Raw genomic sequence first — 10,000 nt, 5'->3', positions numbered from 1 at the left:
TTTGTAGTTGTACCCAGTTAAAAAAGCACAGAGACCTTTCATTTGACGAAAAGCGGGGTATTAAAAAACCAAGGTACCAATGTACTCGCGGAATTGGGATTTTTCTTGAAATGACCAGAATTATTAAATGGCCCCATGTTGCAAGGCTCAGTTATAATCATAACACAGGCCAAAAATAATAAGGAATCAAGACTTTTTTTTAGAAATGTAATTCAGTGTATAAATATACGTACTTGTATGAGAAGTTAGTCCTTTGACACTCTTACATCAAGATGAGTCACAAGGTCCTCCCTTGGCAAGCAAAGTGCGCTCCAGCAGACGTTGAGTCACAGATCGTGGGCATGCCTTCACCACAACTTTTTCTCAAATGAAAATACACCAGGTGCACACACACACACACACACACACACGCACACACACACACACACACACACACCTCCAGGCAACCCAAAAAGCCCCTAAAAGAAATGAAAAGAAGGATGATTTATGATGACAGATGCCACTTCCTGCATGGAAAAACATGACTAGGATTATTAACATGAGACTAGAGCACCACAGGGTCCCTTGAATCCATCAAGTCAGGTTTGCAGTGAGTGGATAAAGACTTTATCCCCAGGAGACATGACGACATGGTGGTCTTCAAACACCAGGAGCTCACATGCGACCAAATTAAAGATGAAGGTCTGTGCATGATAATAACAGTTTAACCAACTGCACATTAAAAGGACAATAGTGTCAGGAGTCAATGACTCATAAACAGCAGTTTTTTTTGTGTTGATCATTGATTTAAGCGGACTTTCCTTTTGTCTCTCCAAGTCTTGAAGCGACACGCATGTCCTTTGGGACCCAGAAATGGAAACTGTTTTGAACTACTTGGGGCGTGTCTTTTAGTGCATTCACAACCACTTACAAAGAAATAGTAACAACGGTGTCAAAACTTCACCAACCGTTGCATCGTGAAGGTGTTTAACATAACCCCAAGATAAAGTTAAAAGTTAAAACAAGTTAAAGTACCACTGATAGTCACACACACACTAGGTGTGGTGAAATTAACCTCTTCATTTGACCTATCCCCTTGTTCACCCCCTGGTAGGTGAGGGGAGCAGTGAGCAGCAGCATTGGCCACGCTCGGGAATAATTTTGGTGATTCAACCCCAAATTCCAACCCTTGATGCTGAGTGCCAAGCAGGGAGGTAATGGGTCCCATTTTTTTAGTCTTTGGTATGACTCGGCCTGGGTTGAACTCACGACCTACCGATCTCAGGGCGGACACATAACCATAAGGCCACTGAGCAGGCTTTCAGTTCAGTTTATTTGATTCCGGACATGCATATCAGATTACATTTGGGCATAGACTCAACATGTCCGAAAAGGACGATAATCATCGGAACAATATCCATCTACACTTTTTCGTTTACTCCCAAAGTAACTTTGAAAGCAGTAGAGTATTGATTTAAATTCATGTTCATCATATTTACCATGTAAAGTCGATGCAAAAGCAAAGTAAATATGTTTGCGTGGCTATATATTAATTTCTATGCTTAAAAGGATGGGGCCATTTTGATATTTGTATTTTCAAAACCAATACAGTATATAGATTTTTTTTTTTTAAGAAAAGAACAGACTGCATTCTCAGCTTTGTGTTTTCGTGTCAACATTTCAACGTTTCTTCATTACATTACACCTGTTTGGTTTTTTAGTTCATTTTTTGGAATGCGAGCCATTAAAGAAATAGCTGCGGGCCTCAAATGACCAACCGGCCAAACCATTTCAGGTTTGACCTCTTGAAGCTCATCGAGAGAATACAGAGAGTGTGCAAAGCAGTAATCACAGCAAAGGGTAGCTATTTTGAAGAAACTAGGATATAAAACATGTTTTGAGTTATTCCACCTTTTTTTGTTAAGTACATAACTCCACATGTGTTCATTCATAGTTTTGATGCCTTCAGTGACAATCTACAATGTAAATAGTCATGAAAATAAAGAAAACGCATTGAATGAGGAGAAGGTGTGTCCAAACTTTTGGCCTGTACTGTATATATATATAGTATATACAGTTGTGATCAAAAGTTTACATACACTTGTAAATGATATAATGTCACGATCAAAAAATTATATATACATATGCGATTAATCGCGATTAATTTTGAGTTCACTATGAACAAAATGCGATTAATAGCGATTAAATATTTTAATTGTTTGACAGCCCTAATACATATACATACGTACACACAGAAATATACACATACGTGTATATATATATATATATATATATATATATATACACACACATTTGTGGTCAAAAGTTTTCATACACTTGTAAAGAACATAATGTCATGGCTGTCTTGAGTTTCCAATAATTTCTACAACTCTTATTTTTTTGTGATAGAGTGATTGGAGCACATACTTGTTGGTCACAAACACATTCATGAAGTTTGGTTCTTTTATGAATTTATTATGGGTCTACGGAAAATGTGTCCAAATCTGCTGGGTCAAAAGTATACATACAGCAATGTTAATATTTGGTTACAAGTCTGTTCCAACAGAAAAATGACCCCAAAAACATGTCAAAAGTGGTAAAGGAATGGCTAAATCAGGCTAGAATTAAGTTTTAGAATGGCCTTCCCAAAGTCCTGACTTAAACGTGTGGACAATGCTGAAGAAACAAGTCCATGTCAGAAAACCAACAAATTTAGCTGAACTGCACCAATTTTGTCAAGAAGAGTGGTCAAAAACTCAACCAGAAGCTTGCCAGAAGCTTGTGGATGGCTACCAAAAGTGCCTTATTGCAGTGAAACTTGCCAAGGGACGTGTAACCAAATATTAACATTGCTGTATGTATACTTTTGACCCAGCACATTTGGTCACATTTTCCGTAGACCCATAATAAATTCATAAAAGAACCAATCTTCACGAATGTTTTTTGTGACCAACAAGTATGTGCTCCAATCACTATCACAAAAACATAAGAGTTGTAGAAATTATTGGAAACTCAAGACAGCCATGACATTATGTTCTTTACAAGTGTATGTCAACTTTTGACCACGACTGGGTATATATGTAAATATATATATATATATATATATATATATATATATATATATATATATATATATATATATATATATATATATATATATATATATATATATATATATATATATATATATATATATATATATGACAAAAATGAAATGTAAATAAAGTTAACTAAAAGGAGTTTTTTTGTTGTTTTTTTTACAAGCTACCGTAGGTATTTTTAATAGTTCACTTTCTATGTTAGACAAAGTTGTTCATTTCAAGCAATAAGGCCTAAGATTGTAGTTGTGTTTGTTAAAGAAAATAAATCCTATAAATTTCTCTTTATTCATAAAAAATTGAAATAAATTCAAAACTAATCCATCCATCCATCCATTTTCTACCGCTTGTCCCTCTTGGGGTAACGGGGGTGCTGGAGCCTATCCCAGCTGCATTCGCTGGACAAGTCACCACCTCATCACAGGGCCAACACAGATAGACAGACAACATTCACACTCACATTCACACACTAGGGCCAATTTAGTGTTGCCAATCAACCTATCCCCAGGTGCATGTCTTTGGAGGTGGGAGGAAGTCGGAGTACCCGGAGGGAACCCACACAGCCACGGGGAGAACATGCAAACTCCACACAGAAAGACACTGAGCCTGGGGATCGCACCCAGGACCTTCTTATCGTAAGGCACACACACTAACCCCTGTTTCACCGTGCCGCCCCATACAAATCCAAGCAAAATTAAATGTCTTAAATATCATTTTTAAATTGGCTAACAATATTTTTTTTCTTACCAGGCTTCCGGCGGTATTTAATTCAGTTCGGACATGGACTGGGTTTCAAACATACAATACAAGCCATCGTGTCTGACAGCTTGCTTCAGGTTCATCTGTTGGAAGGAGACATGATAAAAAACAGCCAGTTAGGTTCACACAATAACTTACAATGGTAACTTTTTAGAATATAATTTATTATAATCATGATTACCTCTGTCACCTTTAATGAGCGATCGCCTGGTTTAATTGGTTGTTGCGCCCCACCTATCCACAAATTCATTCTCTTTAATGAGCGAACAAATGAACAAACGCAGAAAACATTAGCGAGGTCCTTCATAATAAACTACAGTAATTACGTTTAGTCATCATTAGGGTTTGTCCGTCTGTTAGTAAGTTTGCGACATAACTCAATTAGTTATGGGTGGATTATCATGAAACTTTCAGGAAATATGTCAGAAATGGTTAGATATTGCAAATGAGGCAAATAATTTCTACTACATTACCTAAGGCTCAGTCAGTCAGGTTTTCTGTAGTGTGCTGCTCCAACGCCTAAAAGACGAGGTAGATAACATCTTAAGGGAAGAGCAAGCCGGCTTCCGAAAGGGAAGGTCCTGCGTGGAACAGATCTTCACTCTTCGCAACATCATAGAACAGTGCCAAGAACTCCAGACACCCCTCATCATCAAAGCCTTCGACAGCATCCACCGGGAATCACTGTGGCAGATCCTCCAGCTATACGGTATACCATCAAAGTACGTCAACATCTTCAGAGCCCTGTACCACAACTCCACCTGTCGAGTGAAAACCACCAACAGAACAACCGACGACTTTGACATTGTGACCGGGGTAAGACAGGGTTGCATCTTGTCTCCCTTACTGTTCATCATTGTCGTAGACTTTGTCATGAGGAAGTCTGTCTTCGGAGCAAACCTCGGCATTAAGTGGGGAGGGGGCAGACTGGCAGATCTGGACTTTGCGGACGACTTGGCTCTGCTTAGCCATTCCTACGCTGCACTCCAACAATTGACCAACAATCTGCATGAGCAAGCGGAAAAAGTTGGCCTACGTATAAGCCAAGAGAAGACCAAGGCCATGACCGTCGCACAAGACCAAAACGTTCCACTGCTCACCGTAGGCGAACAAGGCATAGAGTACAATGAGAACTTCACATATCTTGGAAGCAACATCTCAAACACTGGAGACGCAGAAAAGGATGTACAGACCAGAATCGGAAAAGCTGCAGGAGTCTTCCAACGCCTCCGGAACATCTGGTCATCAAAATCTATCAGTACATCCACAAAGCTGCGCCTCTATATGTCAGTGGTCATCCCTACAGCGACTTACAGTATGCCTGTGAGACGTGGATGAAGACATCAAGCATTACTAACAAGCTGGATGTCTTCCACCGACGGTGCCTCAGTTACATCTTGAGGATCTCATGGAGAGACCACATCACCAATGAAGAGGTGATGAGAAGGGCAGGGGTAGCACCATTGTCTGACATAGTCTCTGACATGAGAAGGAGAATGGCTGGACACGTACTCCGACTGCCAAAAGAGAGACCGGCAAGTGTGGCAATTGACCGGGTGCCAGAAGGGGGAAAGAGGAAGAGAGGACGGCCAAAGAAGACGTGGAGACAAACAGCCAAGGAAGACCTGAGAGAAATGGGAGTCAGCTGGCATGGAGTAAGAAGGGTCGCCAGTGACCGGAACAAATGGAGGGGACTCGTCGCCCAATGTTCCAACAGGAATGGGAGGAACTAAGTCTAAGTAAAGACCTAAGGCTCAACTTCACTTTGTGTGTATACGAGCGACCACACCTTCACCCACAGAGACAAAGAGGGTAGATGACTGACCATTTATTTAATTCTGATACCAATATCTATAGTCCTTATCGATACCGGTATTCATTGGTACTCTTATCGGTAATATACTGTATGTATGCGGTATAAATAAACATCTGAAAACAACTCTTTTTTTATAAAAAATGTTATTTGCTTCATTATTTTTATAATTTTTTGCTTCCTTATTTGTGATTATTCCGAGCTAAATCATCACATGGTAGGGTCTGGGCAATTTGGCTAAAAAAAACAAAAACATCCGATCTCGATCAATATAACAATATTTTACATTGTTTTTAATCTGCCAGTTTTAAAGCATTTGTACCAAAAAACAAATAAACTAGGGATTAGTTTAACATTTTATTGACATTCTAAGTAAATACAAAAAAGTAAACTAAAGGAGAAAAAAACACAACAACATAATGTACAAACCCAAAACCAGTGAAGTTGGCACGTTGTGTAAATCATAAATAAAAACATAATACAATGATTTGCAAATCATTTTCAACCTATATTCAATTGAATAGACTGCAAAGACAAGATACTTAACGTTCGAACTGGTAAACTTTTTATTTTTAGCAAATATTAGCTCGTTTGGAATTTGATGCCTGCAACATGTTTCAAAAAAGCTTGCACGAGTGGCAAAAAAGACTGAGATAGCTGAGAAATGCTCATCAAACACTTATTTGGAACATCCCACAGGTGAACAGGCTAATTGGGAACAGGTGGGTGCCATGATTGGGTATAAAAGCAGCTTCCATGAAATGCTCAGTCATTCACAAACAAGGATGGGGCGAGGGTCACCACTTTGTGAACAAATGCGTGAGCAAATTGTCCAACAGTTTTAGAACAACATTTCTCAACAAGCTATTGCGAGGAATTTAGGGATTTCACCATCTAATGTCTGTAATATCATCAAAAGGTTCAGAGAATCTGGAGAAATCACTGCAAGGCCGAAAACCAATATTGAATGCCCGTGACCTTCGATCCCTCAGGCGGTACGGCATCAAAAAGCGACATCAGTCTGTAAAGGATATCACCACATGGGCTCAGGAACACTTCAGAAATCAGTAACTACAGTTTGTCGCTACATCTGTAAGTGCAAGTGAAAACTCAACTATGCAAAGCGAAAGCCATTTATCAACAACACCCAGAAACGCCGCCAGCTTCGCTGGGCCCGAGCTCATCTAAGATGGACTGATGCAAAGTGGAAAAGTGTTCTGTGGTCTGACGGGTCCACAATTCAAATTGTTTTTGGAAACTGTGGACTTTGTGTCGTCCGGACCAAAGAGGAAAAGTTGAAAAGGATTTGCAAATCATTGTATTCTGTTTTTATTTACTATTTACACAACATGCCAACTTCACAGGTTTTGGGGTTTGTGCTAATACATTTGATTTTACAGGGTTTCAAGTAATTGAAAGAAGCATCAGTTGTTATTTTAACACTGGTGCTCCAACTATAGTATTGGAAGCTGTCAAGTTATCATTAACTTACCAATGAAGATCAGTGGTCATGTCCACAACTTCCTAGCATTGGCAGTAGTAGTATTGCGTTTTTCACACAGCTTTTGGACGACAGGTAGTCATCAAATTTGCCAAAGAAACAGATCACCTGACATGTAGAAGTCATTTGGGAACTGTCCTGTATTTTGGAGTTAGTTCGGTAGTTTGAGGTGGCAGGCACAGAGATGGCCCGAGAAGGATGCAGGGATGCCGGCGATTCCGTTTACTTAACCCGGGGATCAGCAACCCGCGGCTCTCGAGTCGGGAACTTTTTCAAAAATGGAAAAAGATGGGGGGAAATATATTTGTTCTTTTAATAAAGTTTCTGCAGGACAAACATAACACAAACCTTCCCAATTGTTCGAAAGCCCACTGTTTAATGTGTTTGTGTTTATGCTTCACTGATGACAGTATTTGGCCAGCGCCATTTTGTCCTACTAATTTTGGCGGCTCTTGAACTCACGGTTTACGTGTACAACTTTCTCCGTCGCTGCCACAAAAAGACGTGTTTTATACCACTCCTTCTTTGTCTCATTTTGTCCACCAAACGTTTTATGCTGTGCGTGAATGCACAAAGGTCAGCTTTGTTGATGTTATTGACTTGGGTGGGGCGCTATTTATCCATGCTAACATGCTATTTAGTCTAACTATGTGTACATATTGCATCATAATGCTTCGTTTGTAAGTATATTTGAGTTCATTTAATTTCCTTTACTTATGTCCTCTGTGTATTTCATTTATATTTGCATGTCTCATTACACATTATCTGTATGTAATATTGGCTGCATTTCTGAATGTGTACCATGTTGTTACAGACCACAGCAAACGTTACAATGTTGTTCCAGACCACAGCAAACGCTACCATGTTGTTCCACACCACGGCAAACGTTACCCAGCTTGCAAAGATTATAATATATCCATTAGAACAGGGGTGTCCAAACTTTTTCCACTGAGGGCCGCACACGGAAATTTTATTTATTTATTTATTTTTATTTTTTTAAATCAAAGCATGTGGGGCCATTTTGATATTTTTCATTTTCAAACCATAACAAATTATATGGATTTTTTATTTATTTTACCTTTAGGGGTCCCGGGGACCATAAAGGGTCTCAGTCATTAAAATGTTAAAAATAAGTCAGATAATTATTATTTTTTAATTATTTAACGCTTACAGTAAATCTCTATATCAACTTCAAGTTGATATAAAGTAATACAAATTTAAAAAAATGTTTTATGGCTTTTCTGTCAAAAACAACTTACCGGTAGTTTTTTTTATAGTAAAACGGAAATATGCAGTATTTAGTCATTAGAGCCCTAAAAGATCAATAATGCAGGACACCATTGATTTTAATTATTTAATTTTTTTGAGTAATCACAATGAAAAGATAAATAAAAAATCACTAAATATATTTGGGATCCAAAAGGTGCCCCACTCATAAAGTTATACATTTTCATTAGGTTTTTCTTTTACTTTCAACACTTAAGTTACGAAATCAACTTCAGATATAGCTGTCGATTTTATGCTGGAACTATTATTTTGTTTGTTTTATGCGCTTTTGTCAAAGAAAACTTTTATGTTTTTATATGGCTACTACACAATATATGCAATATTTACCACATGAAACATTTTAAAGTGAAATATTTGAAGTAATTGGAGCCCTGAAAATAATTCATTATAACATGGATTTTTTGGCATTATTTTTTATTTTTTTTGAGCAATGGCAAAAAAATAAAAAAATAAAAAGACAAAAAAAAAAAAAAAAGACTGCATCGCAGCTTTTGTGTCAACATTGCAACTTTTTCTCATTAGATTTCACCTCATTCCACTTTTTTTAATGTTATTTTTTATTTTTACAATAGTATTTCCAGAATGTGTGGCGGGCCGGTAAACAATTAGCTGCAAGTGGCCCCCGGGCCGCACTTTGGACACCCCTGCATTAGAAGAAGACACCCTTTCCTTTCCTTTAACTTGGGCACACACATCTATACCATAGGCAGTTTTAAGACAGTAATTTCCAGGAGTTATCTCACCCTCTGTGACACTAACTTAATGTGTTGCCTTTATTATAAGACTTACATAAGGCTTTTAACTTTTTTGCGGCTCCAGAAAGATTTGTTTTTTGTATTTTTGGTCCAATATGGCTCTTTCAACATGTTGGGTTGCCGACCCCTGACTTAACCGGAAGAGGGGCGGTAAAAGGTTGGCTCCAATTGGCTGTTCTGCCATGTCTTTTTTTATGCTTTGCAGTGGCACCTGAATGAATGTGACATAATTACCACGGTCAGCTGGATGAAAAAAAAAGAACTGATAGCCGTATCATTAGTCCGGAATTTTAAAGGCTCTCTTGGACCGACCTAATTAGGAACCGATACCAAAAATTATAGGTAGTCTGTATTAGGGGTGTAGCCGAGAAAGACTACAGCACCCCCCGCGAACCCGAAAGGGACAAGCGGTAGAAAATTGATGGATGGACGGTTTTGTAGATGCCGCGGTATTTTGGTTTCAAAGTCTTCACAATAATACCGTGACGCATGATGGTATCAAACAAAAACTTGGTGTGTAGTTTTTCCCGGCACTTTAGCGTTGGCTGGGTCTGAAAATAAACTGCATTTCCCAGAATCCTCTGCGCAACGCTGGGTGCCAAGGTGGGGGCATGGAACACCGTTAGCAGGAAGTAAAGTGCTTGTAGTTCATGAAAGGATTTTTAATTTTTTTTTTAACATTTCCTGAAACATGTCATCAAAATCTATCCATAACTATTTGAGTTATGTTGCTAACCAACAGACAAACAAACCCTGGTGAAAACATAACCTCTTTGGCGGAGGTAAGAAAGTCTGTGTTCTGCAAAGG

Source organism: Entelurus aequoreus, linkage group LG24 (genome assembly GCF_033978785.1).
Source record: "Entelurus aequoreus isolate RoL-2023_Sb linkage group LG24, RoL_Eaeq_v1.1, whole genome shotgun sequence".
NCBI lineage: Eukaryota > Metazoa > Chordata > Actinopteri > Syngnathiformes > Syngnathidae > Entelurus > Entelurus aequoreus.
This window is presented reverse-complemented; position numbering follows the sequence as displayed.